At 41.9% G+C, this 21,417-nt stretch overlaps 2 pseudogenes; one reads left to right on the forward strand and one right to left on the reverse strand.

The window, feature by feature from the left end:
- Positions 1-664: 664 nt before the first annotated feature.
- LOC139392170 (inhibitor of growth protein 4-like) lies at positions 665-6,387 on the reverse strand (annotated as a pseudogene).
- A 7,378-nt stretch (positions 6,388-13,765) lies between these two features.
- Positions 13,766-14,248, forward strand: LOC139392260 (lactose-binding lectin l-2-like; annotated as a pseudogene).
- Positions 14,249-21,417: the final 7,169 nt, after the last annotated feature.

A 21,417-nucleotide genomic window follows, 5' to 3' on the forward strand; every position in this document is an offset into this window, starting at 1 on the left:
GATGGGGGTATTGTCATCCTATGGGGGTATAGACAGTGTGGCCAAAATAATGGGCAACTGGACCTGCCCAGCATTTTTATACATGACCCTAAGCATCATGGAATGTTACTCGCTTAGGAATTTCTCAGGAACAACACCTGTGTGGAAGCACCTGCTTTCAATATACTTTGTCTCCCTCATTCACACAAGTGTTTCCTTTATTTTGGCAGTTGCCTCTATATGCACATTTATTTTATATGATTCACTAGTGTCATATGAAAAAGGGAAGACGGACACCTTCTGGAATTTTGGAAAGCACAGGACATGCTATGGTCTATGATAAGAGCAGTGATAGTCAGATTGAACACTGCACTGGGGGTGATGGGGTTTGAAATAGTACAGGGATTTAACACTTAGGGACTGGGCCAGCTGTGTACAATGTTGGACTTATGAAGTTATTTGATGTCTACCAAAATAACAGTGGGTCGAAGGAAAGAACATCTTAGAGTGATAAACTACTGGATGACGTCAGATTGAGATTGTCAATACTATCCATGCAAAGATGTGCATTAGACATCTCACACATTGGGCCCAAAAAATATTACATGCAGGAAATACAGCATGAATACACATGTTAAGCTAATGAAAATATAGCAACTTCTAGAAACAAAATGTCATTTTACCATTTTTTAAATTTTTTAAAAGCTTTATTGCTTAAATGGAAAAACACCAAAAACAGCACCCAATGTTTCAGTACAGTATTCAATTACACTTCGAATACAAAAAGTAAATGGCAACAAAATAAATGTTCATTAGTTTAACTTGAAATAATATTCTTGAGGCACCAGTCAAAACCTACTGAGCAAAGTATCAAGTAACTGAAACTTTTAAGCACATTTCAATTGTTATTCTTACAGTAATGATCAATAAGGCTCTTCATAAACACAGCCAGTCAAAGATATGCCTCTCCATAATATAAATATACAGGACATTGTTGAATGATGTGAGTTGGGGCCTATCAAAACATCCATATATATTTGAAAGTGTTAGCATCTACATTCCTTTAAGCAATTCCATTTCCAGCGCACTACTTTTGTGCAAACAACCTGCAATACAGGTCATTGCTGTTTAAGCAAATGTGCGAGAGAAATTCTGTCCAGTTTGCTTCCGACTGCATTCTGAACTAGGAGATCTAGATCTGTATATTCTCATTGAGTCAAATCTATCAACTTAATCAATGACTCTGCTTAATCAATAAATGTTCTGTCCCCCAAAAGTCTGATATGGAAATAACCAGGGGTGAATTAAGAGAACAGTTGGAAAATAAGAGTTAACACATGTGATCTGCGTGTATCAGGGCTAAATAGTGTTCAGTATAAAAGCATCAAGTAGGAGTCGCTGTTAGTCTGTCATGAAGCAACCGAGTGGCTGAGAGCCATATAGAACCACTGGCTGTAAAATAAGGGTATACGTCCCTGTATTACTCTGCATATAAAGGCATTAAAGCAACCGTCAAAAATAAAATGCAACATAATAGTCATGATTGGGGAACGTCTGTCAAATGTCCATCATTGCTTCTTTCTGTTTAACAACGAGAATTATACAGGATGGCAGACCAGCAGGACCCTAATACTGTGGGGGGGGGGGGGGGGAGGGGGGGGGGGTCGTGTTCATTAGACACTGAACTGAAGAATATGGACTGATACAGGGAAGGGCTACTCTGGACTTGTCCAATAGGAAATGCTCATTTTGGTTTTGACAATTTGCGACGGTGTGACCTATTAAACATGACCCTGCTGGGTCCATGTTAGTGTTTATGGAGGGTTTCCCCATGTTCCAATACTAACACTGAACCCTCATTTGTAAACTCTAGCGTTATGATTGTTGGTTATGATTGTCTCTGGGTTCATTTTTTCTTCCTCTCCTGAGTACACCTTGGACAGTACCTGGGCGTAAGAAATGATAGAGGAAAAGAGAAAAGAAAGGGTGAGAGATAAATGGTGATACATTCTTGGTCTTGATCTCTTCCATGTTATAGGTGAAAAATCCATATTTTCCAATCCTAAATTCCTGATTTCCATCTCTTCCTTGACTTACCATTTTCCTCTGGGTTTTGTTGTCAGCCCCACGCAGGCGAAGTGGAACCACTCAATGGAGCACTGCAATGAGTCCAACACAATACATTCTGCTTAGTATTCTATTAGTGCTGGGAGAGACTTTTATAATGCTTTACTGCCCTCTAGTGGGCCAAAAGGAACTAGCCTTTATTTAGGTTTTACTTAATTCATCTTTGATTTAAGTGCCAAAAATTCCAAAGCCATCGCTCATTTCTAAACACTATTTTATAAATCAAACTTTTAGGTAAAATCACGCATTCATGTCAATGTGGTATTTTTTGTAGGAACATTCTAGTGCCCAGAAATCAGGTTAGGATTTGGAATAGAATAGTGAAGTTGACCCAATCAGGGTTGGGGTTCATTTCAATTCCGTCATCTCAGGACGTGATGTCATTGCTTCTCTCTATGAGAAAAAAAGGGAATTGGAATGTCAGTTTCCTTCCTGAATTGAAAGAACTGACCTCAACTCTGGACCTAGTGCTCATGTAGATCGTCATTGGCAGAAAGCTGTGGACTCACGTCTGTGTTGTCACAGCCAATCATCTCTCCGTAGGACACTTGGTGACACAGGCAGTAGGTGGGCTCGTTGGGGTCCACGGGCATGTCCAGCACGTCCGAGGGGTGGACGTTCCCAAAGTTCACTGTAGGGGCTGTGAACTCAGGCCTAAGGACAACAAGGGAGGACAATGGGGATGAATACTGAAAGGAAGAGATGTACTGCATCAGAAGCTGCTGCAAGATACGTAGTGAGAGAAGACCAGAACAGCACATTTCGGTTAGGTTCACGGGAGTTATTTGAGGAGATGAAAATGAGCTGTCGTGGTTATATCTGGTACAAAGTAGTGATGCACTGATGACATTTTTGACCCGCTACCGATAACCAATACTTAAAGTTTTAGCGGCCTTTAAAGCATTCTAGTACAGCGTTGTCCATGCCGTCATTGTAAATAAGAATTTGTTCTTAACTGACTTGCCCAGTTAAATAAAAGGATACACACACACACACACACACACTGACCAAAAAGTTATTGTTGGGATTTACGTATGTAAATGTAAAACATAATCAAAACCTATTTATTTTTTTAATCTATTTTTCCTGTATTTAACTAGGCAAGTCAGTTAAGAACAAATTCTTATTTTCAATGACGGCCTAAGAACAGTTAGTCAACTGCCTTGTTCAGGGGCACAAGGACAGATTTTTACCCTGTCAGCTCGGGGATTCAACGCTCTAACCACTAGGCTACCTGCCACCCACGTTTTGTTGTTCATTTGTTCAGTCCTTTCATTCTCTACCAAGATTTCTATGGAACGCTGTTTGGGTCTTTGCATGTCAAAAAAGATATACGTCAAGTGTCAAATAACACGACATAATCTGTTTCAGTAGCTATTGTTAGCTAGCTAACTATATAGCTAGGTGTCATCATCTAAAATAACCCTAATTTATAAGACAGTTCTTAATTGATTAAAGGTGGTCAGACCCATCTATGTAACCCGGTCTGGTCGAGCCTCACTAGCCAGATGAAGCTAGCTGGCTGCTTATAATGTTAACTTTGGGAAACAGGGTTAAGTAGCTAGCTAGCTATTTATTTTCATGGATCTGAAGTTCAATTTCAATAGGCAAACAACAATACTTAGTCACAAGGATTCAAAAATCATTGCGAAAAATATTGAAAATGACTGCAGTTTCTACTGGCCATTGTTTTCAGGCTGGTTGTAGGTACCAAGCTAAAGTTAGCTACCCCAGAAGCTGCGGTCGATCAAATAATGCTTTATTGCCAACGCGGTATTGTAAACACATCGTTTGTGGCCGGTGTTTGCAGACTTTTTTGTCCAGCTTTGACAGTGCTACTGAATCTTTTATGACACGCAATGACCCAAACGGCATTCCATAGTATGTCGTGAAGCTAATAGCGGTGACGCCATTACTGTGTAACTCCGGTAGGGCAACATCTGAAAAATAGCGCACTTGGTATTGTGTACCGGTGCTCGACCAGTCGGCGAAAGTCAACATCAACCACGACAGAGAACAGTTGATTGTCAAGGGTAATGAATTCCATTATCTTGGTGTTAATGGATTTCGCCTTTGAGTTGTCTCACTGACATTTTGTTACTCTTTCAAATGACTGCTCGATCCACACAGCAGACATTGTGTGGGCTAGGTTAGGAATGCTGTGTTGCACGTGTAGCGCTACATTTTACGTGGCGTTATTACATCATGTACTTACGTTATATAGGTATGCACGGTAGCTTTGACATCAGTTATTAACATCGGGCTGATACTGATGTTGGCATTTTTTTTTAGCTAATATCGTCCGATTCCGATATGTTCACAGATATATCGTGCATCCCTCGTACAAAGCATCAGCCTATGAAACGTATGTTTTAAGTGTACATACGCTTGTGTTAGTTTGACTTTCTTCTGTCCGCTTTTGGGGCTGCAGTCGTCGTCTGACTTCACCTTTAACCTTGTGCGAGCCACCTTCTTCTCTTTTGGCCCTCTGAGCTCACCTGAGAAAAAAAAAAAAAAAAAAAAAAAACTTTAGGCTATGGACACATTTGGAGCTTACCTGGGTTGTTTATGAAGCACCAAACAGAAGAAAATAGACTAATAAAATAAATGAGGGACTCCCTGGACTTGTCCAATAAGAGTAAGCAAATGTTTGTTTTTGCTAAATGTTTTCCATTGCATGCCATAATGAACATGGCCCAATTCACAGCTATCTATAGGGTTGAACGTCAATGAGACAACACTAAAAAGTCACATTTGGGTTGAAGGGACAACATTGAATGAAAATGAATGAAAAGTGCCTGAACAGAAACTTACTCTTGATTCCCTTACTGGAGGTTGAGTCATAGTCTGTGCTCTCAATCTTTTTCTCCTTCAGGTCTGCCTCGAAGCGGGCCAGGTCTGTGTCCAGCCTGCGAATGTGTTTGTCCACCTGAGGGGTCACAATGAATAACAGGACTCTGACTGAGACATTACATGTAGAAATGACAGACATCTCAACTTGCCTAGGCTAACTAATCAGAGTCGAAGCAGAAAGTAGTCAACATTTCCATTTCCAGCTGCATCAAACATGCTAATTGAGAATATAACACACATTTCACTATGTAAAGCTTACCTGCAACCTGAGGTACACCTCTCTCCAAGGAGCACCTTTCCTTTCCTCATTACTAGTATGGACCCCAAGCAGCGCTTCTATTCCCAGTCTACTGTATCCATCTTAAGGTCCTACTCACCATCTCATAGGTCTGCATGGCCAGTTGGACCTTATCATCTCCAAACTCTTTACACTTGCCATATGACTGCTGGATCTGCCGGAGCAGGGAGAGCTTCTGCTCAGAGGAGAGGGTGTGTGTATTTGACGTGTACTCACGAGCCAAAGAGTCTATCTTCCCTTTCAGATCTGAGAGAAAGAGATGGATTCATTTATAGTCAATTGTGGATACAACCATCACATGGGCTACATGCACACTGACTTCTGACTTTAGCCTAGACACTATGGATGTGTTTTCTATTTACCTGTTATGATAGCAGCAACAATCATAATATCAGATCTGTGTGAGTCTCTCACCCTCTGTCCGTGTGTCCAGGTCTCTCATAAGAGTGAAATTCCTCTGTAGCTCAAACGGCAGATTTTCTATACCTAGAAAAACAAGGTTGTACAGTATATCACGTTATATACCGGGTTCCAAATACACCAGTATGTATCATCAGCGTCAGTGGGCTGCAACATTGCTAGCTTCTTGTGTGTGTTAGGTAACGTTACTAAAATTGTCAATGCTGGTCTATAAATATGTATAACTGTTATTGCGTAAACGTGGGGATACCACTGAATAGAACCCTACGATACAACAAAGTAATTTAGAGTCGATCAAGAACGGTATAATTATGCACCGCTTTGTTAGCTGGCCATCTAGCTAACTTGGGTGCAGGCGCGCTAACTTAGCTAACGTAAGTTAGCTTTCTCGCGTGCTCTTTGTCCCTTGCCCTGTGCTTTTTTATGTAGTAACGTTAACGTTAGCTGAACCAGTAACTGGGCTTCTTGTCTCCTCAAGCCCTGGTACTGGCTCTTGGAGTAGCTATGCGTGCAAGTAAAACAAAAATACACAAACAAATTCCATTACACAATATTTTAGTAGGATTCTACATTATTTCACGAATAAAACATGAAAAAAGGAAACTATCTTACTGTCAAGGTAATGTTCTAAATACATTCCCGCCGCCATCTTGAAAATAATAAACAAAGGTTTTTCCGAGGTTTTTATGAGGTTTAACGGCGGTTGGCATCCAATTTGTTGCATTACCGCCACCTACGAGACTGGAGTGCAACTCCCTTATAATTTGCTTGGAAAATAAAAATAAAAATACCCTACCATCTAACACCACACTCACTAATTTCAAAATTATATAAAATAAAATTAACACCACCCTACTCTACTAATTAAATGTATTTACTCCTACATCATGCCATCACCCTGAAAGGATGGGACATCACCACTTAACACATCCTGTAACTCTTCTGATGTCAAGTCTCACACACCCAAATACCTCTCTGCAGGTGCCACCACAACCTCAATTTTCTGCGACTTCCATTCCATCCCTGCAGTACAGTTGATAACCATTGCTATAAATGCTAAATATCCAATCTTACTGAAACTTATATCACTTTTTGGCCTCTCCCTCTGTACTGGTATATCTCTACTACTCTCACCACACCTCCCCCTTAACCCATCTTCCTCTACTTTCTTCACTGCCTCTGCATATGACAACGTCTGCTCTACTCTAACCCTGGAAACCTCAACCTGCCTCTCTCGCTGCACCTACACTGCACCTACCACCACTTTCACTGCACCTACCACCTCCGATACTTCACCCTCATTCACTTCCATTTCTCCTCCTGTCTTTAGCTCTCTCTGCTTACACTTTCTAACGTTCTTCTTTAACAAATCATCTCCCTTTTTTCCACCATTTATATCTGACTCAAGCTCACCCTCTTCTTCCCTCTCTCTCTTAGACCTCCTCTCCCTCTCTTTTTCCCTCCATTCCTCCTCCGTTTTCCAAGTGTGTGCAGACAGGTGGAGTATACAGAAGATCGGAGTGAAGAACAGTCTTGCTACAATTATGGTGGGGATCATGACCAGTGGGGGGAAAAAGTACCTTGTTTGTGAGCATTTCTCTTTTGCCAAGATAATCCATCCACCTGACAGGTGTGGCATATCAAGAAGCTGATTAAACAGTATGATCAATACAACAAGCCCTTAACCAACCATGCAATTAAAGAAATAGAGTTAAGAAAATATTTACTAAATAAACAAAAGTAATTTTAAAAAAAAGTAACACAATAAATAACAGTAAAGAGGCTATATACAGGGGCTACCGGTACCAAGTCAATGTGCGTGGGTACAGGTTAGTCAAGGTTATTTGTAGATGTAGGGGTAAATGTACATAGTCCGGGTGGCCATTTGATCAATTGTTCAGCAGTCTTATGACTTGGGGGTAGAAGCTGTGAAGGAGCCTTTTGGACCTAGACTTGGCGCTCCGGTACCGCTTGCAGTGCAGTAGCAGAGAGAATAGTCTATGACTTGGGTGACTGGAGTCTTTGACAATGTTTTGGGACTTCCTCTGACACCGCTTAGTATATAGGTCCTGGAAGGCAGGAAGCTTGGCCCCAGTGATGTACTGGGCCGTACGCACAACCCTCTGTAGCGCCTTATGGTCGGATGCAGAGCAGTTGCCATACCAGGCGGTGATGCAACCGGTCAGGATGCTCTCGATGGTGCAGCTGCAGAACCTTTTGAGGATCTGGGGACCCATGCCAAATCTTTTCAGTCTCCTGAGGGGGAAAAGGTGTTGTCGTTGCCTCTTCACTACTGTCTTGGTGTGTTTGGGTCATGATAGTTTGTTGATGATGTGGACACCAAGGAACTTGACATTTTCGACCCGCTCCACTACAGCCCCGTTGATGTTAATGGGTGCCTGTTCCGCCCTCCTTTTCCTGTAGTCCACGATCAGCTCCTTTGTCTTGCTCACATTGAGGGAGAGGTTGAAGTCCTGGCACCACACTGCCAGGTCTCTGACCTCCTCCCTATTGGCTGTCTCATCGTTGTCGGTGATCAGGCCTACCACTGGTGTGTCGTCAGCAAACTTAATGATGTTGTTGGAGTTGTGCTTGCCCACGCAATCGTGGGTGAATAGGGAGTACAGGAGGGGAGTAAGCACGCACCCAAGGGGCCCCAGGGTTGAGGATCAGCATGGCAGATGTGTTGTTGCCAAACCCTTACCACCTGGGGGCAGCCCGTCTGGAAGTCCAGAATCCAGTTGAAGGTGGGAGGCTGAGGAGTATTTCTGTCTGAAATAAAGAAAAACTCACTGGGTGGGCCTGACTGCCAAATGGGAGGGTCTATGCCCTCCCAGGCCCACTCATGGTTACTCCCCTGCCCAGTCATGTGAAATCCATAGATTAGAGCTTAATTCATTTATTTCAATTGACTGGTTTCCTTATATGAACTGTAACTCAGTAGATCTTTGTTGCATGTTGCATTTATATTTTTGTTCAGTGTGTATATGTACAGTGGGGCAAAAAAGTATTTAGTCAGCCACCAATTGTGCAAGTTCTCCCACTTAAAAAGATGAGAGGCCTGTAATTTTCATCATAGGTACACTTCAACTATGACAGACAAAATGAGAAAAAAAAATCCAGAAAATCACATTGTAGGATTTTTTATGAATTTATTTGCAAATTGTGGTGGAAAATAAGTATTTGGTCAATAACAAAAGTTTATTTAAATACTTTGTTATGTACCCTTTGTTGGCAATGACAGAGGTCAAACGTTTTCTGTAAGTCTTCACAAGGTTTTCACACACTGTTGCTGGTATTTTGGCCCATTCCTCCATGCAGATCTCCTCTAGAGCAGTGATGTTTTGGGGCTGTTGCTGGGCAACACGGACTTTCAACTCCCTCCAAAGATTTTCTATGGGGTTGAGCTCTGGAGACTGGCTAGGCCACTCCAGGACCTTGAAATGCTTCTTACGAAGCCAATCCTTCGTTGCCCGGGCAGTGTGTTTGGGATCATTGTCATGCTGAAAGACCCAGCCACGTTTCATCTTCAATGCCCTTGCTGATAGAAGGAGGTTTTCACTCAAAATCTCACGATACATGGCCCCATTCATTATTTTCTTTACACGGATCAGTCGTCCTGGTCCCTTTGCAGAAAAACAGCCCCAAAGCATGATGTTTCCCACCCCTATGCTTCACAGTAGGTATGGTGTTCTTTGGATGCAACTCAGCATTCTTTGTCCTCCAAACACGACGAGTTGAGTTTTTACCAAAAAGTTATATTTTTGGCTTAAGCAGGGGGACATGTCTGGCACTGCAGGATTTGAGTCCCTGGCGGCGTAGTGTGTTACTGATGGTAGGCTTTGTTACTTTGGTCCCAGCTCTCTGCAGGTCATTCACTAGGTCCCCCCGTGTGGTTCTGGGATTGTTGCTCACCGTTCTTGTGATCATTTTGACCCCACAGGGTGAGATCTTGCGTGGAGCCCCAGATCGAGGGAGATTATCAGTGGTCTTGTATGTCTCCCATTTCCTAATAATTGCTCCCACAGTTGATTTCTTCAAACCAAGCTGCTTACCTATTGCAGATTCAGTCTTCCCAGCCTGGTGCAGGTCTACAATTTTGTTTCTGGTGTCCTTTGACAGCTCTTTGGTCTTGGCCATAGTGAAGTTTGGAGTGTGACTGTTTGAGGTTGTGGACAGGTGTCATTAATACAGGTAACGAGTGGAGGACAGAGGAGCCTCTTAAAGAAGAAGTTACAGGTCTGTGAGAGCCAGAAATCTTGCTTGTCTGTAGGTGACAAAATACTTATTTTCCACCATAATTTGCAAATAAATTCATTAAAAATCCTACAATGTGATTTTCTGGATTTGTTTTTTCTCATTTTGTCTGTCACAGTTGAAGTGTACCTATGATGAAAATTACAGGCCTCTTTTTAAAGTGGGAGAACTTGCACAATTGGTGGCTGACTAAATACTTTTTTGCCCCACTGTATATATAAATAAAATACAAACACAAAATTAAACATATAAATCATTAAAAAACAAAACCACCAAACTTCCAAAAATAAAATAAATCAAACAACTTCACTGGTAAAAAATAAACAGATCTGATCCCTACGCAGGCCCAAGGGGAGCTTGCTGCACTAGTACCCCTTGCAAGTCTTCTGATGTCCTTAAGTGTCAAAAACGTTTATTCCGCAGCCACAATAATGTCCAGTTCCTTAGACTTCATTTGAGACTTGAACCTTACAGATTATAACTGTGGAAATGCTGAAATCTTCTTATTATTATTATTTGGTATTATGGCGGTCCGCAAACAAATGTTATAGGTGCAAGCCGCCACCTTCTTTATTGGCGGCCTACTATTCTGTAGTGTGAATTCATTACACTTAGTCCCTAAAATGTTATTCTGTGGATTTTATATGGAGATTGGCAACCAACTTTAAAGGGGCAATCAGCATGCATGCCTCAGGAGCTTAATTCAACTGTCGTACATCATCAGAACCTAAAATGTAAGCTTTTTTACTCCATAGTTAGTTTTAAAAAAAAGTAAATATAGGCTCAAAACATGGTTAAACTACACTTTTGATATCTTGGATAGTCAGTCCTTGCATCCATAGCTCTGTCTATGAATTTGAGAGTGGTTACATTCCTCTAGCCCTATCCCTCAGCTTTTTACCGAAACAGGGGTGGGGAGTTTGCTTTGCTTTTGTTTCAATTGCTGATTGCCACTTTAAGGTGCAGTATGGCCAGGAACTCCATGATGTATAAAGATAAATTATCCGTTGCTGTTTTTGTCAGTGCCACCTTAAACTCAGGAACACTAAAAGCGGCACCTGTCTTCCTTGTTTTAGGGTCCTTAGATCCATTAGTGAATATATTCAAGAAATCATAGTACTGTGTTCTTAAATGTTCACTTACAACTGAATCTACTCCTTCTTCAACATCTCTTACCCTCTCAGGCAACCCTAGGTATATCATTGGCTGAGGGAGCAACCAAGGTGGAATAGCAGGAAGAGGCTGAACTCCTTCCCAAACAATCCCATCTCTTACCTATCCAGCCAGAACTTGTATTCAGATCTCGTTCATGCTCCCAGCACTCTAGGAGCACCTTATGTGTAGGACGTATAACCTTATATCCTTGAATATATCATGGTTAATTGTTGTCATCTCAACTTTAATGGTAGTTTTCAATTGGCTCATTCATCCCCCTCCTCTCCCCTGTAACTATTCCCCAGGTCGTTGCTGTAAATGAGAACGTGTTCTCAGTCAACTTGCCTGGTTAAATAACAGATAAATACAAATAAATAAAAACATCTCTCCCAACTCTACCTGCAGCGCTGCCACCAGGGAGGTCCTGACTGCTCCACAACATATCACAACAAAACATATCTAGGTCTTGTGCCTGGATTACATCAAGCTTTTTTAAAGATGTCTGAGCTGCTGATCCATACGCTACACTACCATAGTTCAGTGTTCAGACAGGAAATTAAGTTCGGGGGAACCCAGTAGGGGACACCCCTTTTCATTTTTTTTGCCTCCAAAATAAGGTTTTCATACATTTAATACATAATAAAGATTCTCTATTGCATTTAAAAAAAAAAAAAATTGAAACTATTTTATGTGGGCCTATTTTTTCCCTTCAGTAAGCTATGTTACAAACGAGATGCAATATGCATTAGTCTAAGGAACAACATAATATAAATATTATTTGAAATACATACCTTTTGTTATAGAACAGAAACATTTATATGGAATTGGCAAAAATATAAATAAATAGTAGGCCTATCTAAACCTCAGATGAAGAGGTTGATTGATGCATATAGACCTCCTTTCTGCCATTTAACTCTGGTAAACTGTAATTTCTCCTTGTGCTGTCCTCTATGCTAGAATGGGATTCTAATCAACTCAACGGAGCCATTCAACAGCTGGCAGGAAACCAGACAGAGTGAATGGAATAATTTGGTCAGAGGATGCAGAGGAGACACCACTTGGTTTGTCCATTCGTTCATTTGTTCATTCATTCATTCGTTCATTCGTTCATTCATTCGTGCAATATCCATTTATTTATTATATGGGACACTTCAAAATTACAAAGGATTCTCTGAGTGTTTGTCACCAATAGGTGGCAGTGTACTATATTCTATCACCATCACAATTCACTGTCAGTAAAGAACCTGATGAAATGGAAGTAGTTTCCCCTACCACTGATCCAGAATCCGATATTTGTCAGTCTCCTAATGACTCTGAAAATGACAAGCACTGAGTAAGTAGCAACAAAGGTGAGATGCAAGGAATGACCAACCTATCGGGGCAAAAGCACTAGTCCAACTAGAGACGTATTACTAAGAGAGACAAACGCGAACATGAAGAGGGGTCGACAGACTAACAGGCGGAGGAGGGAGGAACACAGACGTGTGCACCGTACGACATGCAGACGAGATTGAAAAGCTCTGAATTATAGAGAACACACACACACTTCTACTCTTTATCCTCATCAGTTGTGCCTCACTATGTCAAGCAGGCCACCCACTTTTGTGGAGAGGTTAAACTAGAATAGCTCTTTATTTCACTTCCTCTCTCGGACTGTCTTATGTCTCACTGTCTAAGATGGTTCCAAAATATGCTGTTATTTTGTCAATCTGAAAAGCTTTCATGTAGAACAACATGACTGGTGCTAAAGCCACAACCTTGAATCTGTGTGTCAGCAAACGGCACCCCTTGACACTTGATTTGCTAAGCTGAGGAAAAGGGCTAAAGAAATGTAAGCACTCTCACATTTCTAGGTAAATCTATGGATGCAAGACCTGACAGCAACTTGAAGCTATGGGCTACATGGTTTGTTGACAAGGACTCAAATTACAACAAAACCTAAACAATGATGTAAACCATCCTTATATTTTGGGTTATGATGGTACTGGAACTGACCCTGTATATGCTTACTTACAGTAGTTTATCGTGTTTTTCTTATTTCTTATTTTTATATATTTTGTGATTTTGTTCTACCTTACATGATTATTGACTACTGAATTATTGGGGGTAATGCTTGCAAAAAAAGCTTGAAACTTGAAATGACTATTGAACAGCAGTAAATATGGCAGATTTGACCTTAAGTCAAAGATGTAAAACATACTATCTAGGTGTGCTTTGTTAGTGTCAAATAGCCCTGTACCAAAACTTGGCACAGAAATGATGAGAAGAACACAGCTGCAGAGTTGATATGACCACTTGGTTACGTGGCAATACCCCCTTATCTGGCAATTGTCATGCCTTTGCAGCATAGCTTATTCACACAAGCCCTTAGTGAGAGAATTGAGAAATAACTTTCTTATCATTTTACATTTCCTATGTTATTGTTTTCTTTTGAAACTTTTTGAGTTCGTTTTTTTTGTTAGGATCTGGAGTGAAATCTAAAAATTAAACAGTTTAGTAAAGGCAGAGGTTAAAATTCACTCCAAGACAGAGAATGTGCACGTATATGGATCGGTGGGGTGATCCACCAATGATGTCAAGCCTACCGGCCTCCCTGCCCTCTCTGAATTAGATAAAAGGACAGGACCCACTGCTGCATAGCTCACCTATAGTGCCTGCCTACCGGCGCAACACTCTGCAACATGTTCGTGTTCCTCTGTGTCGCCTTTCTCCACAGCCTTGCTTTGGGTGCTCCTGTGCTTTACCAGGGGGAGGAGCTATCCCAAAACTCCTGCCCAATGGGCTGGTACGATTTTAACGGACGCTGCTATAAGTATGTCGCTACACCACTGAACTGGCCTGATGCTGTCCTACTGTTTGACTCAGGGAGCAAACCTGGTCTCTGTGCACAGTGAGGCAGAACACCAGTTCATCAAAATCCTGATCCAGAGATTCGACCCTGCGGAGAGAGGAACCTGGATGGGTCTGTCTGACATCCACGTGGAGGGGAGGTGGATGTGGTCTGACGGGTCCAAAGTGAACTTCATACCCTGGCATCCATCCCAGCCTGATGGCGGACGGAGTCAAAACTGTGTAATAACTAACCATTTTGACCCAAGGTGGAATGATCAAGATTGCAATTATAGTCACGCCTTTGTCTGCGCCGAACGTCTCTGCTAGACAGTCATCCGTCAAGATGGAAGGGCTTCCGTCCCGAGAAGAAACCTGGTTTTCAATAAGAAATAAACACATTTGATTGAAAATACTGTTTTTATGGATTTCTTATGAATTTGAAATAGAACCAGTGTGATTGCTTTAGCTGTCTTTTCATTGTATCAAGAGGCCTTGTATTAAACAAGTATGACACGAATGAAGCAATACCCACTTTTCTGGAATGGCTGTAATGCTGTCGTTGGAGCACAGACACCGTGAGTGAAGTGAGAAATTAACTTTCACAAACTTTTATGTTTTTGGTTGAAAGCCATACACAAAACATTTCCATCTGCAAATAGTGATACATGTCAATAGAATATAAGTGCTAGTGAAGGAATTAAAATGAACTAGATGTGTGTAGAACTTCCTGTTCTGCAAAAACCCGAAAACTGTCCAGTTGTGCTGCTGATGATGATGATGAATTGACCCTTTATTTAACTTGGCAAGTCAGTGAAGAACAAATTCTTATTTACAATGACGGCCTACACCGGCCAAACCCAGACGACGCTGGGCCAATTGTGCGACGCCCTATCACGGCCGGTTGGGATACAGCCTGCAATCAAACCAGGGTGTCTGTAGTGATGCCTCTAGCACTAAGATGCAGTGCCTTAAACCGCTGCGCCACTCGGGAGCACAACATTTACACAATGTTTGTATCAAACATTCACCTGATGTTGCAAGAATGTTTCCCAGAACAAATGTCGTTATTACATTACCAGGGAACCTAATAAATACCGTAGGGGAACGTTCTGTGGTGGTTGTTATAGATGGTGTGTTTCACAACATTTTTGTGAATTTTAGGAGAAGATTCCAAGGATATTTTCTTTAAAAATAAAACATTTTGTTATCAAAATAATTATTTGAACGTCTTTGGATGTTATCATCCTAATACTCAGCTTCACGTTATAAATTAAAACACACAAAGCCCCTCATTTGACGGGGCGCGTCCCGGTTCATCTCATAGTCCGCCATTCAAAGTTAGCTTTTTTCCGTAGTCCCTTTGAAGCTTTCAAATAACGCAAAAATGCCCAGAAGCTGTTGTGTCACAGGGTCTACCTCTAATAAGAGGAAAAACCCAGACGTCAAGTTTTTCGCTGCACCAAATCCCCAAAAAGAGCCTCTCAGACGACTGCTGTGGCTCCAGTCCATCAGACGTGAGGATGCCTGAGGATCCTGGCTTTGTCACACACCTATGTGTGTGGTAAACCCTTCATTACAGGTTACTGCGCTGATTACAGGTCAATATTGTTTACATTAGACAGGGTGTAGATGTGTGTTGTACTGTTCATTTGTGTTTTTGTGTACAACAAGGAGAGCTATACAGCTTTTTTTCCATATGCTGTCAGTCAATTGTAGCTGGAAGTAATGCTATCTGTGGTACCGTCACGACCTGTACAGGTCTCCCGAGCGAAGGAGCTTACTAACGTTAGCTATCTCAAGTTCAACAATGTAATCGGTTATAAACAAGTAGGGTAGAGTGAAAGCCATCCTGAAAGTCCATTAGCTAGCTTACATTACCTGTCTAAGAGATAGTGAATTGTGTTGTGTTCGCCTGTTGTGTACACAGGATGAAAAGCTGGCCATGAATTGGGCAGGAGTCGAGCTCCCCCACATTGGCTTGGGTCTAAATTAGTGGGAGAGTGCGGTGTAACAAGCCCTAGGCTATTCGTTACAAAATAACATTACAGCCATTGATTTTTAGAAGAACATGACTTGCCAGATGCCCTCTCTTGTTTTGTAGCCAGTCGTCCAAAGTGCTGTTGTCCTGCCCCCAATTGAAAGACACTTGTCCTCCAGGACTCCACTGCCACAATACTGGACGTACCCATCACATGAGACTCCAATGTAATGATTCTCCTGACAGATTCTGAAGCTGGCTCTCGCCACTTTCAACTTGCTGTGGTTTCTTTGCTCCATGATTCTATTCTTTGAACATTACTAATGTTTTCTTCGCCGTTTGAAAGGAACGTTTTCTTAATTAAAGTTCTGAGAACATGACTTTAAATTTGAACCATGAGGAAACCTGCAGAAAAATGTTATGCTGATGTACTGAGATTCCCACAGAAGAACGTTGTTTCTTAATGTTCCCTGAACGTTGTGAGAACATGAATTCAAATAGAACCATGAGGAAACATGTAGAAAGCATTATGCTGATGCAGTGAAATTCCTACCTAAGCAACATGGTTCTCAAAATGTTATGTGCTAGCTGGGTATCCTGCACCATTCCCAGAATGTTGTGGGAAGGTTATATGCAAAATAACCATAGGACAACCATGCTCTCACCAAGCTCTGAGAAACATATGGTTCTCAGAACATTATTTGCTAGCTGGGAAATGCCTTTGGAATGTGGTTTCCGGGGCATTTTCATTTACTATAGTATGGTATTTCCTACCACAGTAACTTGACCTAAACCCAAACCAGACTATCAAATATAAACAAACTTATGCAATTATAGGGGCGTTGTTGCAGTTTCACACGTTACACAGTAGCAATCTTTTACTTCATTACTGGGAAGAGAGAGAAGGGTTTTACTTTTATAGTTAGGAGCATTATTTAGAATCAATAGCAGCGAAGAGATACAATTTACTCATTAAAATGTCACAACAGTTAGAAATACTTGTTTTCTTATAAACCATCCTAATGCTGAAGATAAGGTAAAAGCTTGCAGTGGGGATATGATACAGTCAGAAAACAGTCACAATAGTCAGACTAATGTGGCAGTGCACATTGCTCACCGGCTGCAAAATGTTGCAAACGGAAGAAAACCTGTTCAAACCAGAAGGTTGCTGTCTCCATAGAGATCCTATTCAATTACTAGAGGGGGGGAGGGGGCTATGTCATAAACCCTCAAAGTTCCAGAAGGGTGTGAAAATGGCAGCCATATTGTTCAGGGAGAAACCGAACCCAGTCTAACTGGAATGAATGGCAGTAAAGACATAATCCTTTTACTTATGCAGGAAATTAAAGGTAAGGCATGTGATGTATCAGAAAAGGTGTAATAGAATTGTTGTCATCCTAAAATATTTTCATATAATTATAAGTACAGTTTATACACATTTTATACACATTTTGCGTATAAATAGCCTCTAAAATATAAATGTCTACATTTTTGTTTTCTTTGAAAGCTGTGTGCTTTTATATGATACAATATCAGTGCTTGTTGCATTTACAACTTGTGAAATCATCAACTGATTTGAGCCAGTGTATGACAATATCTTATCACAGCACTGGCAAACCAAAATGGCTGACCTTTATCCCATCATAAGAAGGTTCATGCCCATTCTAGTATTCTAATTCTATGGCTGACTCCATCTCAGCGCAGCGAAATACTCTACATCCCCATGAGAGTCCTAATGAAACCAGAGTCGTCTACATCAGTCGCCATGGGTGATGGCGTCTTCCGAACCAATAAGCTGGCAAGTAAATAAAACCCTGCTTGATTGCTCCTATTCCACCCAAAGAATTGATTGTCGCCAAGGGCAACCAATCGGTACAGGTGGGGGCCCCAAGTAGCGGCTCTCTGTCTGGATTAGTGGGTTGTCAACAGCGGCAAGGCCACCACATTCATTCTGGCTGGGCACTGTTCCACCGGGCCTGCATTCAACACAACACCTAAAGTGTCACTATGGCTATTACAGTGTGTGTTTTGAGTGGCAGTTGTGAATGCTGTGTGATTGGCCCTTTATAGCTATGGCAGTCAGTCTTGTAGTGAAATGTATAGTACCATATGCTTTGAGCGATCATGCATACGGTTGGTTTCTGATGAGCTGATGCTATGTGGAAAGGCTATTTATTTCTGTTGATGCTTCAGGGCAGCTCGAGCAACCAGATGGTAAAACAAGGGTAAGAAAAATGTATTTGGAGGAAGAAGCAGACCTGGGCTCAAATACTACTTGAAATCATTTTAAACACTTTTTCTGTGATTGATTGAGCTTGGCAGCAACAAAGGAATCAATAGAAAAGTCCCAAAAGTGTAAACCCCGCCCATATGGCATTCCAGGCAGGCAAAGCAAACGTTCAAAGTATTTGAAAGATTTCAAATAGTATTTGAACCTAGGTCTGGGAAGAACATGACTCTGTGTGAGAGAAATAACAAATAATGTAGATAAGCCTGAAAACATGAACATATGGCCATTGAGGGAAATGGAAGAATCCTAATTAGGCTACCACCATTTAACAATGACAGATTCTTCAAATTCGTTTTGGACCTCGGACAGGCTTGGAAGGCCATGAGCACAGTCGAGTTTCCCCTTAACTTTTTAAACCAAACCAAATTTCTTAATCAAACTTTACTCCAGGTTGGGCCCGAGGAAGAGTAGCTGTGGGCATGGGGATCCTAATAAAATACTAAACCCATACTTAACCCTAATCTCAACCAATTGAAATTCCTTGCCTAAACTTAACCAATCACATTACTTGCCTAAACTTAACCAATCACAGATTTTTTTTGTTGCCATTGACGCAGAGCTGCCCTTATAACAAGACTGAATCTGGAAAACTCCAATCTAGGATATGGATTGGATAATGCTGAGAGACGTGGTTTTTAACAAGGGAGCAGAGTGGGAGGATTAAGAAAGTGTTCCTTAGAGCGACTTGTCTCAGGCTGAGTCCCAAATGGCATCCTATTCCCTATGGGCACTGGTCAAAAGTAAAGCACTATGTAGAGAACAGGCTGCCATTTGGGACACAGCCTCAGAGTCCTCTTCCCTGCGAGAGAGCAGCAGAGATCAGATGCTTTACCTTCAGCTGTTTGAAGGCGAAGTGAACCTATTGATTAAGCTGCAGTCGCGAGTGTGGGAGGGATCGTTATTTGTCTTTGCTGTAAGCTTTTGAACCTGATGAGCCTTTTGTGGGATTTATATCAGTATGTGTGTGTGCGTGTGTGTGTGTGTGTGGAATGATGATAATGCCACCAGACTGTGGCCACATATTACAGTGAAGCCAAATATTTTTTTAAATACGAAAGTCCCCACAGACAAAGACAAAATCACTCAAGGTTGATAGGGAAGTAGTCCTGTCTGTCTGTCTGTCTGTCTGTCTGTCTGTCTGTCTGTCTGTCTGTCTGTCTGTCTGTCTGTCTGTCTGTCAAAGGGAATATCTAAGTAGTGTCCTTCCATGAGACTCAGCATGTGATAGACCAACTCATTGCCAAGAATAGGATTACCCATCAGCCCCTTCTCTTGGCATGTCTCTTTGTGATCACCTCTCTATGACCCACAACTCTCTTCATTGAGGAAGTGATGAATACACACACGTGTGACACATGCATGTGCAAAGATAAATATGCAGACATGATGTGCATAGATAAATATGCTGACATACACAGACACACAAGTACAGTACATAACAAATGCACGGAAAGACCCATAGTCAACCAGCCAGCCAGCTAGACAACCAGCCAGCCAACTAGCCAACCAGCCAGCCAGCTAGACAACCAGCCAGCCAACTAGCCAGCCAGCGAGCCAACCAGCCAGCCGGCTGGCTGTCCGGCTGGCCGACTGATTGGCTAGCCGGCCAGCCAGCCAGGTAGCCAACCAGCCAGACAAACAGCTAGCCAGCTAGCCAACCAGCTAGCCAGCCAGCCACACAAACGCATGTGCACACAGGCACACATACACGTAGACACACCCGTGGTATCCCGGAAGGTCTACCCCGGGGGTTGGTGATAGAGGGGAGGTACGCTGGGAGTACACGGGCTGGGCACCCCGACGCTGATGGCCCCAAGTAGAGGTAATTAGGGGAGAGTGACAACCAGCCGTGCAAGCCACATAAAAGGAGCACCATGGCACACCGTGAGGAAGACAAAGAGAGAGGCAAGGAGTGAGCTTATCGAGGGGAACGAAGCCCCCAGAGGCACGAAGCCAAATAAGGGACTGAGCCAACCCTATGTTATTTTGTTGTTATGTTATTTTTTGTAGCATAGTAAAGTTGTGTTTCTGACTAGATCTCGGTCTCTGTGTCCATCTCTGCACACTCAACCCAACACCCCACGGTTTACCACAACAGGTAACAAGCAAGCAAACACACACACACACACACACACACACACACACACACACACACACACACACACACACACACACACACACACACACACACACACACACAGCTATAAATAGAAACATGGCTGTATGTTTATTTCTGTATGCAACCCACGAGCATCCATCCCTGCCTCTGTCTCCCTTTCACCTCTCCTCCTCTGTCACCTTTCCTCATCCCTCCCCCTCTCTCCTAAAATACTAATTTGTGCATCTCAGTATCACCACTCCTTAAAGCGCCACTGAACACGCCGATTGGCAAGTGTGCTTTTCTGTTGCTCATTACAAAAACTAGATTTCAGTATTGGAGGAGTGTTTCCTGACTGATTAAGCCTATTTCAATTCCTCAAAATCCCCAGAATGAATCTAAAGTAACTCTAGTAATCTGTCATAAATGTTTTATGATTTTTCCAATGATGTTTTAGTTGCACAATTTTACATCTAAGGTGTTTGGTGCAGTATTTCTCAAGTTAAAAAAAAATGCAAATGTACATTGTCAAATCAAAACCCAACCTTAATTTTACCTGTTGTGATGCACGGATTTTCCTCACTTTGTTTTAGAGGAGACTGACTTCCTGTTTACACTTTGTAATCAATTTTGACACGAGAATAACTCTTTCTAACACATATCGAAGCCACACAGGCCATTTTCAAAGGGATTCGTAGCTTTTTAAAGGCCGTCGCGCTTTAACACGACTCACAGCGCCCATCCTCCATCCTCCTCAGCTCCCCCTCTCTTCCTCTCCATCTGTCTCTCTCTCTTGGTGTTAGATGAATACTTACCCATACGTTATTATTTGAGCTATTCTATTCTATGTTAACCAATAGATGTTTGCGTATTTTAAACATTTGTTTAATCAGTTTGAACGCATTTTACATTTTTGGACAGCCAATGCTGTCAAAGCATTGAGCTCCCTAGGGGAAAAGCCAGCATTCAATGTGTGAGATTGGAGTCTGAGCATAAAATCCGAAGCAGAGGGAGTAGGAGAGAGTCAGAGAGCTTAAGGACTCTTCCATTGTCCTCCTGCCACGCCTCCTCACAATTGAATCCCATTCTGTGTTTATATGCATATTGTGTGAGTGAGATGGAGAGAGACA

Source organism: Oncorhynchus clarkii, chromosome 32 (assembly GCF_045791955.1).
Source record: "Oncorhynchus clarkii lewisi isolate Uvic-CL-2024 chromosome 32, UVic_Ocla_1.0, whole genome shotgun sequence".
NCBI classification, from domain to species: Eukaryota; Metazoa; Chordata; class Actinopteri; order Salmoniformes; family Salmonidae; genus Oncorhynchus; species Oncorhynchus clarkii.